Source organism: Sminthopsis crassicaudata, chromosome 3 (assembly GCF_048593235.1).
Source record: "Sminthopsis crassicaudata isolate SCR6 chromosome 3, ASM4859323v1, whole genome shotgun sequence".
Classification (NCBI taxonomy): domain Eukaryota; kingdom Metazoa; phylum Chordata; class Mammalia; order Dasyuromorphia; family Dasyuridae; genus Sminthopsis; species Sminthopsis crassicaudata.
In genome coordinates, this window is record NC_133619.1 from 560,922,722 (window position 1) to 560,941,333 (window position 18,612).

The following is an 18,612-nucleotide window of genomic DNA, read 5'->3' on the forward strand; positions in this document are numbered from 1 at the left end:
TTTTTTCCATTTCCCTAATTTTTTTTTTTTGAGAATTATTTTCTTTTTCCAATTCAGAAATCCTATTTTCTTGGGACTTTTTTATCTTCTCCAATTCAGAAATCCTATTTTCTTGAGACTTTTTTATCTTCTCCAATTCAGAAATCCTACTTTCATGTAATTTTTTTACCTTTTCTAATTCACTAATTTTGTTTCCCTGCATCTCCTGTGACTTCTTTATTTTTTCCAACTCCAATTTCAGAACGTTGTTATTCTCTATCATAGCTTCTCTTTCCTTTCCCCATTTTTCTTCAAACTCTCTTAACTTTTTAATAGTCTCTTCAATGAGAGAGTTATGTGATGGGGGGCAGGAATCGTTTCCCTTTAGGTTGTTATCTGCTGACTCTCTGCTGTTAACTTCCTCAGGGTTGGATACCCGCTCTTTCTCTGTGTAGAAGCAATCTATGGTTTTTTTGGGCTTCTTGCTCATACTTAAAAAATCTTTTGGGGTCTGTCCCTGGGGTAGGAAGTTATTTATTTATTTCTTTACCAGATTCCTCCCAGACCAGATGGATGCAGCGGGCCCCGCGCCTGAGCTAAGAGAGAGCTCTGGGAGAGAGTTCCCCACCCCCTCCCTGGAAATGCCTCAGAGGTGATCAGCACTGCTGTGCCCTGAGGGCGCTGTGTTTTAGCCGCTTCCCTGAGATTCGAGACTGAACAGTAAAGGCGACTCAAAGTCTAGCCTATACGTCCCGGTGGGACTTGGATGTCTGTAGCAGATGACGTGAAAAGCCCCTGCGCTCAAACTGGAAGTGTCTGCCAGAAACCGTGGTCCCTAGTTCAAAGGTTCCACTTCTCTGGGACTTCCGTTCCACAGCCTTCAGCCAGCCGAGCCAGGCACTATGAGTTACCGCCCCGCCCACTCTTCAATCTCTTAACTACCCCGAGGTAAAAGCCTGGATTGCCTATGTCGGCCACACCCACCAGTGCCCAGATCTGCTGAGTCACTCCTGGGATCCGGGAAGATCCAATCTGGTTTTAAATTTTAAAGTTGCTTAGATTTCTCTTCTGAACTGCTGTTTTATAAGCAGAGAAGAGCTAACAGCCTGTGCCAGATTCTTTTATCTCAGTGGCTTCTCTGATCCCAGAGCCCTCCCCAGCACGACCGGCACAGTGTGCCACTACCCCACCGTCTGCGCTGGCCTCTCTTCTTCCTCCCCTGGGAGCTGACCTTTCCTGCTGAAACTCCAGATTCTCTTCAGCTGGTAAGTCGTGCTTCCAGTCCTTGTGGATACTATCAGTCCAACGCTATTTCTGAGGCTGATTAAATCTAGTTGGTTGTGAGGAAAGAAAGGAGCTTACACAGTGGCGTGTATCTTCTCCGCCATCTTGGCTATGCCCCCCTCCATTCTTTACCACTACAAAAACAGGTAATATGAATATTCCTTGTGCATATAGGTCTTCTCTGTCCCATCTGCTTTTCTTTTCTTTTTTTTTTTATATAATATTATCCCTTGTATTCATTTTTCCAAATCATCCCCGCCCTCCCTCCACTCCCTCCCCCCGATGGCAGGTAATCCCATACATTTTACAAGTGTTACAATATAACCTAGATACAACATATGTGTGTAAATACCATTTTCTTGTTGCACATTAATTATTAGCTTCCGAAGGTATAAGTAACCTGGGTAGATAGACAGTAGTGCTAACAATTTACATTCACTTCCCAGTGTTCCTTCTCTGGGTATAGTTATTTCTGTCCATCATTGATCAACTGGAAGTAAGTTGGATCTTCTTTATGTTGAAGATTTCCACTACCATCAGAATACATCCTCATACAGTATTGTTGTTGAAGTGTATAGTGATCTTCTGGTTCTGCTCATTTCACTCAGCAACAGTTGATTTAAGTCTCTCCAAGCCTTTCTGTATTCCTCCTGCTGGTCATTTCTTACAGAGCAATAATATTCCATAACCTTCATATACCATAATTTACCCAACCATTTTCCAATTGATGGGCATCCATTCAACTTCCAGTTTCTAGCTACAACAAAATGAGCTGCCACAAACTTCCATCTGTTTTTCTGTGCCACTGGCACACAGAACCAGATGTGTCTTAGAAGACACTCAGGACAGAGGATATCCACCAGCATCCTGGAATGATACCCTTCTCAGAATTTAATGCCCGTCAGCATTTTATTTTTCTGAGAATCCAGATGCTAGTACAGACAGAACAGATAAACAGATCAGATGTCCTAAAACAGACATTCAGAGTTACTCTCTGGTGAACAAAAGGAAGGGGTCCACTGTTGGGCATGGCTACAACTGAAAACTTCTCTCTTCCCTGGAGACTCTGGTAATAAATGCAGAGGGCCAGCCTCTCCAGGCTAAGAACTCAGATCTCCATCTACCCAAGACTCAAGGTGGAGACCAAATGTCTCTAATCTCTATTCCCATTCTCAGTTTCTAAAATCTTAGTGGGAGCTCCAAATGTAATGCCAGAGAAACTGAGGCAAAATAGAGATTAGAGAGTGTTTAATAATTTATTTGAAAGGGAGAGATTTACTGGGACAAAATGGATCCACAGTTTGGTCCCAGGACTGAATGAGACTATGGTCTCCAAGAATCCAGCATCCTGCTAGCATTGAGCATCCAATTCCAGTTCTCAATGGCATATTTATACACAGTAGCTAAACAAAGGCAAGGGGTGGAGTCCAAACTCTGGTAAGCAGGAATCTCCAGACAGAAACCATCAATTTGGTTCTGACAGGTTGGGAGGTAGGACCATAAATTCTAACAAAGTGGGAGTTAAGAAAGTGTCTGGATTCCCTTTTTTTTGAGTTTACACACTGACATTTTAAACCCTTAGAGCAAATAGTCCTGAGTTATATCAGTCTTCATAAACAAGAGGGGAGTTTGCAACTAAGGGGATTGAGGCATAACAATTAGGGAAACTGAGTCAGGACAATAAAAGGGAACTGTGGCAAAACACCTTCATATAGGATTTCTTTGGGATACAAGCCTAATAGTGTTATTGCTGCATCAAAAGATTTGCATTGTTTTGTAGTACTTTAGGTACAGGTCCAAATTGATTTCTTTAAAGATTGGATCAGTTTACAACTCTCCTGACAATAGTGTCCCAATTTTCTCACATCTTCTCCTTCATTTGCCATTTTTCTTTTCTGTTATGTTAACCAATCTGACAGGGGTGAGGAAGCAATCAAAGTTGTTGCATTTCTCTAATCAAGAATGATTGCTTGCAGTTTTTCATTTCTCTATAGATAGCTTTGATTTCTTCATCTGAGAGCTGCTTGTTCACATCCTTTGATCATTCATCAGTTGGAAATAGCTTATAGTTTTATAAACTTGAGTCAGTTTTCCAGTTATTTAAGAAACTAGGCCCTTAATAGAGATATTTGTTATACAGATTATTTTATAAAGTTCTTGCTAGGAAAAGGGTTTCTACAAAAATTAAATTACCCCCCCCCCAAGGCCAATAGTAAAAGATTCACAATCAGGTTTGAATTCACATGCTTTCATGAAGTTTATGAATGCTTGTGAAGCAGAAAAGTAATAAAATGGGAGAAATGAAAAAAATCCTGGATTTGGGAATATTAGAGGTGACATGAGTTAAGAAATCCAGTATAAGATAATGAAGGAATCAAGTCTCTCCAATAAACTAAAAGAGGTTGCAAAATGGTAAGTATTATGATATAGTAGCTGGAAAACATTACATTAGATGAATGGATTAGTTAAATGACAATTTTGGGGACAAGAAGGAGTAAAGAGAAAGTTTGGAATAAGTTGTTTGATGGTCTTAAGAACTCTAATTCAAACTGGAAAAGCCCTTAGATGTCAACCATATATAGTAAAACTCTGATCTTAAAGGATAAAACTGAAATCAGAGACTAAGTAACTTCCCCCAGTTCATACAACTGGTAAGAGGAATCCTGGGGTTATGATTCCTACTTATCCCAATGCTCTTTGTATCACACCACATTGAGCAGGCAGAAAAGGGGATATTTGAGGGCTGCCCTTGGTATATCACCTAATGTCTTTCTTTCAGGCCTATACAAACAGAGGAATGTTGCAGAAGCAACTTAAGCAAATATGACAATATCTAACAAGGAAGAAGACAGCGAAGGGGAAAATGTCATTCTGGAAAAGGAAAACAAGAAGTTCCGTGAACTCATTCAAAGACTAAAGGAAATAGAGGCTACACAGGAACAACAAATCATGGTGGAAAAGAAGTGGGAGGCCATGATATCTAGCCAAAGCAGATTTCTAACAGCCATAATTACTGAGCTGAAGGAAAAGATGGAGAAACCAGATGTAGAAATACTACAGATGAAACTATGGCAAACTCATCAGGGAAAGTTGTTTGGGGGACAAGGAATCTAGGACATCTTCTTTCCCTGACTTTCCTGTGTCACAAAAGATTTCTTTGGGGATCTCCCCTTATCTCTTGCTGTATTCTTATATTTCCTGTGGGGGAAAAAAGTGGGTTCATGCCTGAGAGTTATGGTATCTAACTAGAGATATTTTGGTTTGAGAGCAGCCTGGAGGGCTCTGTGTACTGATGCTAAGTCCAAGTGATCCAAGGATCTAAAGCCTAGGAATGCTCCTCTAATTTGGATCTATCATACGTGTAATAGCAGCGGCTGGAATAAGAGACAGGGTGACATTCATGGTTTCCATGCAGCTGTAGAGATGGCTCCAGAAGATCTCCATTCATTCCCAGGAGGCTTTTAAAAACAATTATCAGTACTTTCCATTTTTTCTGTGTGATAGAGAATGAGTCTTATCACAAAATGACCTTTTCTTGACTACATTTCTTCTGGTACAACACAGGAACTGCTCAAGAATCTCCTGGCATGAGAAGAAAATTTGTATCCAGAATGTAGCTTTTCCAAAATGGCCTTCAGTGAAATCAAGAAAATAATAAAAGAGCAGTGAAAGTCCCTGTTCAGGACTGGGAGGCTATGAAGCTTTAGAGATTGGTATCATGGAAAGGTTTTAGGAGAAATGATTCATAAATAATACTGACCTTTTTTCTTTCTGGGATGTTGCAGAGACATTGGAAAGGTATGTTTCTTTTTAGAGCGATTACAGATAGTATGCAGAGCTTAGTTTGGGGCAGGGTGAAAAGGGCTTGGGGATAAGGGATTGTCCCTCAAAAGAGAAACAGGTAATAGGGCCTTTAGGAGAGTTTATTGCACAGGTTGTTCAATTTCAGTGATTTCTCTTTTTTGTAAGACTTATATTAAACTGAATTTGCAACCTTATGTACCGACTATGGATGCTTCATATATCACTGTGGTGACCAAATTATTAAAAATAATTCAAAGTAAGTGTCAGCCCTTTGGAAAAGAATCTTTAAGCTTTCCTCTCAAGAATCCTGGAAGGAATACAACCTTCCTATTAGAAATGCAGTCTGAAATATCCCTGTTATCAAATTTCTGATACCTTTGTGTCTTTAACTTGGGAATTATTCCCAGCATAGATAAGTTCATTTGTCTAGAATATGCCAAAAGGTAGAAGGGAGAAACTGATACAGTAGTGTTGGGGGGGGGGGGTGGCAGGAGGGTTGTGGGAGTAAAAAATAAGAAGAAAAACAAGTGAAGGGAGAAACAAACTCCATAAGATTAGTTGAGAGCTCTTTCTTTGGGGTGCTTCCTGGCACTATTTGATTAGATGGAACTCTACTGGGATGGTCTTGAAGCTTCATTGAACTGAAATCTTGCTTTGAGAAAGGAGAGCAGACTTTTGGGGGATGTTAGAGGTATTAGGACATTTGAGCCTGGTGCTAGGCATTAAATAAATTCTTGTGCTCACTTTTGCTCATTCGTGAAGGATAGAAAATAACAAGTAATTGTTAGGATTACTAGGTGAGAATTACTAGGGCACTTAGGAAAATGTTTTGCTAAGAATCCAGAGAACAATTTCAGTAAAGTGTCACTGTGCTCCTTTGCTGAAATATGTAAGATGAACAAGATGGACAAGGCATTCAAGGTTATAGCAATCCAAGGGGAAAGAAATCCCTGGATCAATATTACAAACTATTTTATTATTCCTGGAACATTCATTGAAGTCTCAGAAAGCTCCTTTTCTAGCCCTTTATTTCTGCCTGGATCTGGCAACTGTAAGATGCGATGTATTAAATGACTTTTATAAGATCCTTTCCAGATCTATTAGAATGTGTTTTGTAAATGAAATAAAAATCCATGAACTCTAAAGATGAATGACTATGTAATGACTCCTCTCCTTTGGAGGTTACTTGGGACATGGTATGAAGATATAAGACTTTGATACTCAGACCCTGAGAGCTCTATTAAATGAGGGAATTCCTCAGAGAGATCTACATTATGCAAAAGCCTTCAAATATTTGGGGAACACTCATTTGTACCCTAAGAACTTATTGTTCCTATTAATAGAAACATGGAGACAGTTCCTCCCAGTTGCTCTCTTTGCTCTATGATGAACTGAAGGAATGAAGAAATTTGGGGAGGCAAAAGCTGATACTCTTCATGATCCAATTTACTTTAAGATATTTAGAATGCTAGAAAAGTGCATCATTGGCTAATTATACTGTACCTTTAATTAATGAGTTTTACTTAGAGGAGCACTTATTTAATGGGAAAGCAAAATTTAATTCTCTGCCTTTCTTGAGAGATAGGGATATCTGGACATTCCAAGCCCAGGAAGTAATTGTTGCCTTTAAAGACAAGAAGTCATTTATCTGTGAATAGTAATTCTTGCAGCTGGAGTTATCTTGGTCTTTAATATAAGCAGGGAGAGTTCACACTGCTCCCTTGGCCATTTTGCCTTACTTACAAATAGAAAGGCTTCACTTCTTCTTTGAAAACTTTCTTTATTCCTTACATGACTGTTCTAGAAATAAGTATGGCAGTGGATTAGAGGAAAATGAAATGCCTTAAATAGAGAGCTCTGGTTCTCAGAACCTTTTCCTTTTTCAAGCACAGCATAAGTATTTACTGAAAATTCTTGCTCTGGATAAAGCAAGAGAATTATATAAGATGCAAGTAAGGCTTCCCTCTCAGTAGAGATATTGAAACCCTTTTTTTTCAACTGATATCATTTCCTTTTTATAGGACAAAAACTGTCAGAGAAACGGAATTTCTACAGTTTGTCTGAAGAGAAAAAGAGGGCAATCAGAATTATTCCTGGCTTCTCAGGCAATACCTACTTTGTCTATATGTTTGGGAGTATTCACACTGAGGATATCAGAGGAAGAACATTTTTTATACACACTTAGTCCTGGGATGAAATTGTTGAAGAATACAGCTACACAAGAGCAATCATTAATTTTAGGAATTGCATTCGGAGTGATCAATCATCTAGCTGGCCTTTTAACCCCTACTAAAATGGTATTGTGAGCAAATATCTGTGCACACAGGTTGAAGTGGTTCTGGATGGTATTGAATCTATGTATTTAATAAGCTTAACATATTGTCAAAAGTTCATGTTATATTGCTTTTGTATTTGGTCAGTCATAAATTATAAATGTAGAACAACTTTTTTTCTCAATATTTTATTTTTCCAAATACAAATAGTTTCCAGCATTCATTTTTGCAAGATTTTGTGTTCCAAATCTTTTTCCCTCCCTCCCTTACCTCCCCCCTCTTTCTAAGCAACAAGAAATCTAATACAAGTTAAATACATATAATCCTTTTAAATATATTTCCTTTTTTATTATATTGTACAAGAAATATCAAATCAAAAGGGAAAAAACATGAGAAAAAAATAAGCTAATAAATAAAAAGGTGAAAATACTTTGTTTCAATCTACATTCAGTCTCTTTAGCTCTGTTTCTTGAAGCAGATGGCATTTTCCATCCCAAATCTATTGTAATTGCCTTGAATCACAGCATTGCTGTGAGAAGCCAAGTCCATCATAGTTGATCCTCACATGTACAGGGTTCTCTTCATTCTTCAGATTCTTGATTCTTCTCTCTCTGCCTTTTCACCAAAAACCTCACTGGATAAATATTACAGGATCTGAGAATGGCTGATGCTTTACTAAGACCAGTTTCTGAAAAACATTCCCTTTACCACTGGAAAGTTCTTCTGAAATTACACATCCTGATTTGCAATCATTATTTGAGAACTCACCTCCATGTAGAAGCCTGCTTAATAAATGCAGTTACTGAATATTCACTCCAATTTGCACCATCTGGGATATGCTTTTATTTGATTGAAGGATAGCCAGATAGAAGTAGTAGTGGCCACTAGGTGGCCCTATGCACAGTGTTTTTAAAGTTCAAGTCTGTCCTCACATTTACTAGCTGTTTGATTGTAGGTAGGTCATTTAGCTTCTGTCTGCCATGGTCTCATCACCTGTAGAATGGGAGAAGAAACACCTACCTAACAGGGTTGTTTTGAATATCAAATGGGGTATGCTTCATAAATAGGTAAAAATTTCTAAACCTTAAAAGTACTTCATAAATGTTAGCTATTTTAGCTATTATTAGTAATCACTTCAGACCAGCATTTTCACTTAGCCAACTGAGAATAAAACAATAACTTTAGTCAGCTTTGTATTGCAAATGGAAACCTGAATATGACGTTCTGAATTCAATTTCCACTGCCCAAACTGAGTAGATCTGTGGAATGTGGGCTAAATCCCCGGCCCTGGTTTTCTGTTTTTATCCTTCCATGAAGACACAAATTTTAATCTCTGCTCTCTGCACTACCTTGTGCATAGTAAATGATAGATTTGAGTTGAAGTAAACTTTTGATTTAAAAAAGGGATTATCTGGAGAGGATAAAAGGAGAAGGAAAATAGAATAAATAGGAGGAACTACAGTTAGCAATAATAATTAATTACTAGTCAAAATATTTTTCCCCTGAAGCAATTGAGGTTAAATGATTTGCCCAGGGTCACATAGTTAGGAAGTGTTAATTGTCTGAGGTCAAATTTGAACTTAGGTTTTCCTGACTTTAGGGCTGATGTAATATCCACTGGACCACCTAGCTGCCCCCTGTCAAAATAATTTTGAAGCAAGTTTTTCTGATAAGGCCCCGTTTTTAAAACATATAAGGAACTGAGGCAAATTTATATTTAAAAAAATGATTTATGCCCCAATCAATAAATAACTAAAAGATATCATTTATGCCCAAAGGGCTAAAAATCCATGCATATCCTTTGACTTAACAATACTACTACTAGGTAAGAATCCCCAAAGAGATTTTTTTTTTAAAGGAAAAGGACCCACATGTTCAAAAATACTCATAGCAGCTTTCTTCCCAGAATCAAAAATTGTAAATTGAGTAGATGCATATCAATTGGGGAATGGGTGAACAAATTGTGGTACATGATTATGATGGAATATTATTGTTCTATGAGATATAATGAACATGATGCTCTGAGGAAAAATCCTGGAAAGCTCTGTATGAACTTAAACAAAGTGAAATGTATTATATATACAAAGTAATACCAATATTCTGGGATGATCAGTTGTAAATTCTCTGAAATACAATGACCCACAATTACTCTGAAGGATTTATGATGAAAAATACTATCCATACCAGAGATGGAATTGATTGTGTCTGAATATACAATAAACCTTCTCTTTGTGTGTGTGTGTGTTTTTTTTTTAATATTTTCTTGAGATATTTGATTTTTTGGATAGAAAGTCTATGATTTCTTGCACACTTGACTTTTATAAAAATGTTTTGCATAATTTCACATGTGATTTCTTAATAAGCTCTGGGAGTAGGGATAAAGTAAAGAATCTGGAACTGAAAAGTCTTAAGAATAAATGTAAAAAAAAGTGCTTTAAATACAACTGGTGGAAAATAATAAATAAATAATTTAATTTTTAAAAACATGGGGTGATCATAGCAGTGGCATAGAAAGTAATAGAAATAGGAAACTAGGGTCATGAATAGATTTTTTTAAAAAATGAATAAAAGAACAGAATGAAAGTCAGGAGGAATAGACAGTTTAGAAAACAATATTTCATTAATGCAGACTTTAAAAAGAAAGATAAGCTGACCTGTGAATACAGAGTTATAGTTTTGAGTAAAAAGTTTCTTTTTTGTTCTTCTTTACACATGGAAATGCTCTTTTTATTTCCTCTTGGCTAGGTTCAGAATTTTTTTTTTTTTAATCAGATCGATAGGATTTGAAAATTCAAAAGGCACAGTGATCATATGTTGAGAATTTAAGACCAACATTACTATTTTTATTTTCAACATATTAATTATTTTTTCATTTAACAAAAATTGTTATTGAATCTAAATTTTAAAAATGACTATCACTGTCCTGGCAACTTCACAGGTTGTTATGAGAAAACACCTTTTTGAACACAGAGATTTAAAATAAAGTACTATAGAAATGTGAAAAAATGTCTTTTATCTTTGTTCAAATGACTAATTTATTGACAATTATATAGAATGACTAATACATTTTTCCAGTACATGGCCTTTGTGTCCTGTTTTGTGTCATCACAATCTCTGTTTTCCTCATGCCCCAGAACTTGCTACTCATGTCTAGTTCAGGAACCCAAAAATTATACCAGTTAATGTCACAGTAATATCACAATAATTTTATCTTAAAATTTCATAACATGTAGAGATGGTAAAGTTTTGTCACAGATTTTATCTTGCTAACAATCCCCCACTGAGGAAAGAGAGTGAATCAAATCCCCCTCCCATTCTACATCTCTACAGGGACAGATTAGAGATAAGAAAAATAAAATAGAAGAAAAAAAGGAACATAAAATTTCTTGATTTAGGAAAAATATAATTCTAAAAATAAACTAAGTAAGTAGACCAATTGTTAACTTGGGCTCCTGAGTGAAAGAGTTAGAAATTTAGTCCAACAAATCTATCTCCAAATGGTGAGACTGATTGTATCTGCCTTATGGGCACTTGGTCAACTAAATGAGGGAATTGAAAAAGTAGCCTCAGGAATGGTATTAATCAGGGATAATCCTGCTTGAGTTGTAGGATGGATTTTGGGATTATACCTGTGTTTTTAAGATGGAAAAACTTCAGGTTGATAGAAGAGTTATCTGAACAGAATTTTGTAGACCTCTGGTTTTCAAAATTTGCCTAAATGTACTGATAGCATCTACAGGAGTCACAATGGGCTTGTCACTTAATGGAGTCTATCATTTTCTGGGGATAGGTTTGAGAGAGTTACTGATAATTCAGTCATGTATGACATACCTATTTTCCATGGAGTTTTTCTGGTCAATATACTGAAGGTGCTTGCAATTTCTTTCTCTAGTGTGTCCCTGTTGAGGTTCAAAAGGAGACCCCCAAAAGGTTGGAGTTGAAGACCGGTGTCTCGAGGTGTCTCAGAGGAATTTGCAGGCTAGACCCCATCTCCAAGTCAAGGGGCAAAGTTTATTATAATTGTAACTACAATTGAAGGAGGCTAAATTCCAAAAGGATTTAGCAAAAAACCAGGAGCAACAAGATAAATTTATAGGAAAAGAGATCCAGTCCTTTGGGTCACTGATATACAAATTTTATGACTTAGAGGTAGAACTGAGGAGTGGTCTGGTATATACCTCACTATTGAATGTTAAGGTTCAGATGTGGGGTTGAGGAGTAGTCAGGTTATGCACTTTACCATTTGTCTCAGAAACCCTGTTATCACTGACCTAAAGATTGTTATCTGGCAGTCAGCAATATTTCTAGGATTATTTCTTAGTATTTCTAAAGCCAGGAGACTTTAGGTTCCTTGACAAACCTTTGGCCCTGGCGTCTTTCTAACTGAGCTTTACTTCCAAATTTCTACAATAAACCTCTTATTTATCAATCTAGGTTTTCGGGCCTGTAAATTCATTTTCCAGGGGACATTGCGCCTCATGGGATTATCTATGCACCAAGAAATGGGGTCCTCCTTTCCTCTGGCTTCAGGATTACTGTTGTAATTCTCCTAAGAGCTGCCTCCATTATACCCTTCTCAAGCAGTTTGAAACCTAAACTCACTTGGGACAAAGGGATACAAGTCTAATATTCTGGAGCTACTTCAGACTGAGAAGGAGCACAGAACTGTCAAGTGGGGTCCAGACTGAGAAAGGGATACACCTGACTTGCAGCATCCAGGGTTTGCTGAGTGTCAGCATCAAGTATCAGGTGATATTCCGATTAAAACAATAATTGGAAGTTCATAGTTTGGAGTCTACAAGGAACAACTCCCTCACACACAGATTTAAAATGCCACCGTCAGCAATGAGCAAAAAACCCAAATAAATAAAAGTGGATTTTATATGGGAAAGACTAGGAACCCCATCCAGAGGAAGTCTTGGGGGAGAAGAGATGAGGCTGTCATGAATGTCTCACACTCAGACAGTTTTTCCTAAATATCAAAGGACATTTACCCCAAATCCTTGCTTTTGTCTCCTCAAAGGAGTAGGGCAATGGGGGGAACTTGAGGTTATACACAGTGAAAGGAGTACTCACGAGGCCTAGGGTGCAAGCACCATAATGTGTAAAAGGCATTAAGCATTGGGTAGAGAGGATGGCAATCAAAGTGGATAATTAGTCTTAAATGCCTCAGCTTGAGTTATTTGAGAAGTGAAGGCTGGGCCACTGTCTCTCTGTAAAGAACTGGGCAGGCCAAAAGAAGTTAGCAAAAACACTTCTCAGTCTTGCAGAGGAAGGAATTGACCTGATGGATAAAGCTGTCAACACCAACCAAAAGAAGTTTGGAGCTCCTGAGAGGGGGCATATGGGTAAATTCTATCTGCCAGTCCTCCCCTGGGTATGTACTCCTCCTCCAGGAGTCAGAGTAAATCCCCCTTTGGATTTACCTGGACACAAACTGGGCAGGCCTGATAGACTCGTTTACTGTTTCTCCTAGCTTGTGACCAGTAAAAATAGGTTTCACAAGGGGTTGGCATTTGTTTCCACAAGTGAGTAGCTTTGGAATAGGTCAAAGAGAAGTTTCTATTGCCTGGTCTCTGAAGTTGGCCGGAAGTGTTTGAAACTACCCAGAAGGAGAAAGGGTATAACCCCTTTCTTTAGCAAGAACTTGTTCCTGGGAGGTACATGAGGGAGTGTAGGAGTCAGGGAGTTGGGGTATTAAAGGTGGGGTAGTCTGCAGCAAACAGGCAGCAGCATAGGCAGCTGAATCTGCAAGCCTGTTTCCCTTTGCCTGAAGTAAATCCCTCTTCTGTTGTACTTTACAAAAGATAACAGAACCTCTCCAGGCCCATGGACATCTTGCATTAATTTTGCAATTTCCCCTGCATACTTGTAAAGGGCCTAGAACCGATCTTCTCTGTGCGGAAGGGAGCCGCCCTAATGTTAGTCAACACCAGCTCCGGGTTGATTATTAGAGCTGCGTGTCTGTGGATGCGTAGAGCTATGAGTCGCCTGGCCATAAAAGGAGAAACCCGACTAGGCATTGATAAGGGAGCTGGCCCCGCCCATGATGGGAGGTTTCGGGGAGGGTCCGAGAACCTCTATAAGAGGAATTGCCAGCGGCAACTCGGGGAGACATTTTGGGTGCAGACAATAAAGACCAGTTCTGCTACACGTTGGCTCTCTGTTTGCTTATTCCCCGCTCCTGTCTCCGGAGCGGGGCCGGAGACGTCCGAAGGCTGGTGATAGCGTGAGGCGCGCAGTAAGAAACTTTCAGTTTCCAGTGAAGCTACAGGGAAGCAGACCCACAACAAGTGGCACCTTGAACAGGGACCTGGGCAGTGTATTCGCTGGAACAAGGAAAGGTAAGTAGAAAGACGCGCTCCTTGATTTTTAGAATCAAGAAGAAGCAAACAGCCTGACTGCTTAGACGCAGTTAGATGAGGCATGGGACAAAAAATAGTTAAAGCCCATATCGAGTCAACAGATTCAGGAGTATATGCTTCATAGCTATATAAACTCCGTAAAAAGAATAGAGTGGATCTTAACTTAAAAGCATGCAGAGCCTGGATAGAAAAAATAGAGCTCTGGTCTGTCTGTGTATGTTTGTCTGCTTTGAATTTTTTGTTCTGTGTTAAAAGTTAGCAAGCTCATAAGAGATAAGAATTCAGCCTCTGTGTTACAGGCTTAGAAAAATAATAGGCTGAATTGTGGAAATTGAAATTCATTCAGAATAGTAATTCTTTCAGAGTGGTTCAAAATGTATTGGTCTTAAAAATTGTTTGTGATCTTAAACTTTTTAACCTGTTGTACCAATTTGTAAGTAAAACAAAAGAAAAAAAAAACTTGACTTTTTTAAACTGGTGGGAAAGTTTTCTCTGAAAAGCAGATTTTCAAAGCTAAAAGGGGAGTAATGGCATTACAATCTTATCTGCTTAATACCGCCTGGGAAGCTTCTTACTAGTGGCCTTGAAGCACTCAGGCAGAAGAAAAAAAAAAAAAACTATTTGGTTTGCTTCTGAAACATTGGGTAATTTGTTATCATTATGGGTTATGAATCTTGAAGTTTAAAGTTTTAAAAAAAAAAGGTGATTAAAGAAAAGGGACAAGAGAGATTGATTTGCAAAATTAATTAATAGTTTAAATGAAGCATCTAGTCAGAAGAGTTATTGGTTTGGAAGTGTTTAAAGTATGTCAGAGAAAGTTTGAGCAAGTAGGCATTGGGAAGAGAGAAACAGAGAGATGGGACAGGAGAATAAAGGTGATTTAAGAAGGATTTATTAGTGGGAGCAAATGATTTCAAGAAGAAATCAGTGGGGAAAAGAAGGAACTTGTTGGAAAAGGTAGTCACGGAGAGGTGACTGTGAGACGGAACGTATTTTTGCAGGGGTAGAGCAGCAATAGGAAGCTGCAGCTGTTTCTGGTTGAAGAAAGCAAACTGATTTAAAGGGATTCAAAATTCTTCCTTATATCCAATATTTGAAACCAAGGATTTGTTTTTAAGGAAATATGTTATGTCTTTATTTAACATCTGAAAACTTTACAACTAAACAGGCTTATTGCTCAGACTCCTCCCTTAGGGTTTCAACAGTGCATGAGTTCTAGCTTGGAGACGGGGTCCTGGTTAGGACGTGGAAGGAGGACAAGCTGACCCTGAGCTGGAAAGGACTGTTCCAGATCCAGATACAGCAGTGCTACATAGGAAAGAGAGTGGACTCTGAGGGTGTGGACTTCCCAACTGAATGCAGAGAACAAGCTGAGACAAACATTGAAAAGCAACTGATAAACTGTGCATGTAAAATCTTGATAGAGGTATTGAAACCTCACTATTAGATAAAATATCTATTACTGACACCTCCCCCTCCTACAAAACATCCTCCATCAATCATAAGAGTTCCTAAAACTTGTACCAATAATGTAACTTTTCCTCCTCTGATGAATTGTGTTAGAAAGAAAAGAACCTGGTATGACACTTTATTTGGTGGTGCTATAAGATAACCAAAGCAGAAGGGGAGTACGTGGTAGTGTGTACAAATGGGACATATACAAATGTTATAGGAGGTATTGAAAGATCATTACTGTATGATAGCACTCTGTTTTTGCTGGAAGTGCCACCGTTTACCATTCATCCTATTTTAGCTAAGAACTTTGCAATATCACCAGCAGAAGGGGTTCTTCGAGGACTATTGAAAAATCTGCACCATAGAGGAAAACGGGAAGGTGGCAGTATGTTTTTATCACTGGCAGCCTTAGCTCTGAGTATCGCAGAGGAATTCCAGATAAGAGAACTGAATACACAATTGACTATTGTGGCGGAGAAGCTACAGAAGTACATGACTGAAAATGACTTGGCCTGGAGACACCAGGAGGCCATAGACTCTATGCTGATTTCTCAAATAACTCAACTGCAATATGTTTCCTTGGAGTTAGTGAAACAACAAGCTTTGTTGTCCCGATATGTGAAACTTACTTGTAGCTTTTTATATCGTGCCTCTTGTATTTTACCTGTGTTATATAATTCCTCTGATTATGCATATCTTGAATGTCTTTTACGTAATGCTTCTATGCAAACGTCTTTACAGAATGAATTAATGGCCCTTGACAAAATTATAAATGGATTGGAGAATGTGACAATTGATTTTAATAAGCAATGGGAGGAATCGACCTCCTCGTTGATGGCATGGTTGAATGGGCTTGACTATCACAATGTAATTCACTGGTTAATTCTCAGGTGTGTTGCCCTCGTCCTTGTGTTATTTATGTTGTGTTTTTTGCCTTTAATGATTCGAGCCATACTTTTTGCACTACGTCGGTCTCTGACAGAACTGAAGGCATCTAATGTCTTAAATGCCAAAGGAGATTTGTAATCAATCCCTGATCAATGAGCCTAATGTTGTACATGTATTTTGATATTATCTATTTGTGTTTCGATTTCTGGTGCTCTGAATATTTTCCATTTTGATATTTTCATAATTGATATTCCTGGTGCTCTACCTCCATTTATGTCCTTCCGAGTTGTGATGGCTGTATTAGACCGCCCTCTTTTTAAACAAAAAGGGGGAATTGTAAAGGGCCTAGAACCGATCTTCTCTGTGCAGAAGGGAGCCGCCCTAATGCTACACGTTGGCTCTCTGTTTGCTTATTCCCCGCTCCTGTCTCCGGAGCGGGGCCGGAGACGTCCGAAGGCTGGTGATAGCGTGAGGCGCACAGTAAGAAACTTTCAGTTTCCAGTGAAGCTGCAGGGAAGCAGACCCACAACACATACTTAATGGGTTTTGTTTTGTTTTGTTTTCTGTCAAAAGTCCCCTTTCTTTCCATTTAGCCTCATGAACATGCAAACCATGAAAGGAATATTTGGAATCCATATAAATGGTCACTATCATTTCTTTCCCCAATTCTAAAGCTGAGGACAAAAATTCTCTGAACTTGGTGGGAAGCTAATGTTGTCAATGGCTGTCCTAAAGTGATCTTAGAGGCTTCCTCAATTAGAAAGACTGTAACAGCCACTGTTCTAAGACAGGAGGGTCGCCCCAAAGACATCTAGTTTTTTTTTGAGAAGTCTACAAACTCCAACCATACCCAGGAAAGTAAACAACTGGTTTTTTTGAGGCAAGTTTAAGGAGTGATAAAATTATCTGCTTCTTTTCCACTGTAAGTAAAAAGGAGGTAAGAGTTAATTCATGGCCTAGATTTTTTTTTCTTTTTTATTATAACTTTTTATTTACAAGATATATGCATGGGCAATTTTTCAGCATTGACAATTGCAAAACCTTTTGTTCCAACTTTTCCCCTCCTTCCCCCCCACCCATTCCCCGAGATGGCAGGTTGATCAATACATGTTAAATATGTTAAAGTATAAGTTAAATACAGTATATGTATATGTCATGGCCTAAATATTTAACAGACTGATAGGCAATGTGACAGAGAAAGAAACTTTCTAGTTCAGGAAAACAGAAAGTTAAGGGTTTTTATGGCTGCAGTCAACAAAGCTTCTCTGTGGGGCTGCAGATCAAGACATCATCTACTACTGAATAGCCAGTGCCTGTCCAAATATGTGGGGGCTCTCACAGAAGTCCTGAGATAGGACTGTCCATGTTAATTGGTGGGAGTTACTTTCTCCTGAATTTAGCCATTAAAAGGCAAGAAGAAATTTCCTTTGCAATTTGATATGCAAAATAAAACATCTTTAAGATCTAAAGTAGAAAAACATTGTGTCTCCTGAATACTCATACAGTTCTCATGGCTTCTACTATTCCTACTATTTTTGAAGTATTAAATATCTGAGACCAGATTTGAACTCAGATTCTCCTGATTTCAGGGCTGGTGCTGCCTCAATGTAATGAATGAGTTCTGACAGACAAATCTTTAATTCTTACTTATTTTCCTCACTTGCTTTGAATTTCTAGATTTTTGTTTCTTCAGATAATTTTTAAAAATTATTTCTTCAATCTTTGTAAAGGAGGTCCTTGGTAAATCCAATATAGCATTACAAATTCGAATCAATTTTTGTAGTAGACATCTTGTTATACTGGTATGGCCTAATCATGATCTCTACATCTTTCTCAAGTTGAGTTGTTCTTTATTTATTTTCTTTCTTTTTTCTTTTTTTCTTTCTTTCTGAGGCTGGGGTTAAGTGACTTGCCCAGGGTCCCACAGCTGGGAAGTGTTAAGTGTCTGAGACCAGATTTGAACTCAGGTCCTCCTGAATTCAGGGCAGGTGCTCTATCCACTGCGCCACCTAGCTGCCCCCGTTCTTTAATTTTTTTAAGGCTCACCTTAAAACTGAAACTACAAGTTTCAAGTTTTTCTTTACTTCAGGAGGTTGATTCCCATATTTGCATTTTTCTAGTTATTTGGAATGCAATTGTACTTTCAATTTTTACCTCTCATCTTTCGTTACTAAAATGCAGAAATTGTGTTGTGTTTTGAGCATTTATTTTGTAGCCTGTAACTTTGATGAAGATTTTGATTGATTGTCTGAATTAATATCTTTGTTGATAGCCTAGGTCTTACCAAGTAAGTCATCATATAATCAATAAAAAGGAAAACTTTTATATGCTCTTTACTTGTCTTTATTCCTTGAATTCTTTTCATGAATTTTATTGCTATCAGTTGCATTTTCAGAAAGATTTTAAATAGGAAACGTTAGCATCCTTGCTTCAATCCCATATTTATCAGAAAAGCTTCTAGTGTATTCTCATTGAATATTATATTTCCTTTTGTTTTAAATGAATGTTTTTAATTATTATTATATTATTGCCCATTCAGCATTTGTTGGAGTACACGGGAGCCA

The 18,612-nt window shown here is 38.1% G+C and overlaps 2 long non-coding RNA genes across 4 annotated transcripts; both read left to right on the top strand.

Moving 5' to 3' along the window:
• Positions 1-933: 933 nt before the first annotated feature.
• LOC141563497 (uncharacterized) lies at positions 934-7,667 on the top strand. 2 transcript variants are annotated; one of them, XR_012488434.1, is made up of 3 exons: positions 934-1,244; positions 4,043-5,061; positions 7,089-7,667. It is a non-coding gene; the product is annotated as an uncharacterized LOC141563497 (long non-coding RNA). The 2 variants fall into 2 exon arrangements; XR_012488433.1 differs by lacking the exon at positions 7,089-7,667 and having other exon boundaries at positions 4,043-5,260.
• Positions 7,668-13,283: 5,616 nt separating this feature from the next.
• LOC141563498 (uncharacterized) lies at positions 13,284-18,381 on the top strand. Of its 2 annotated transcripts, none has more exons than XR_012488435.1 (2): positions 13,284-13,684; positions 14,887-18,381. It is a non-coding gene; the product is annotated as an uncharacterized LOC141563498 (long non-coding RNA). The 2 variants fall into 2 exon arrangements; XR_012488436.1 differs by having other exon boundaries at positions 14,900-18,381.
• Positions 18,382-18,612: the final 231 nt, after the last annotated feature.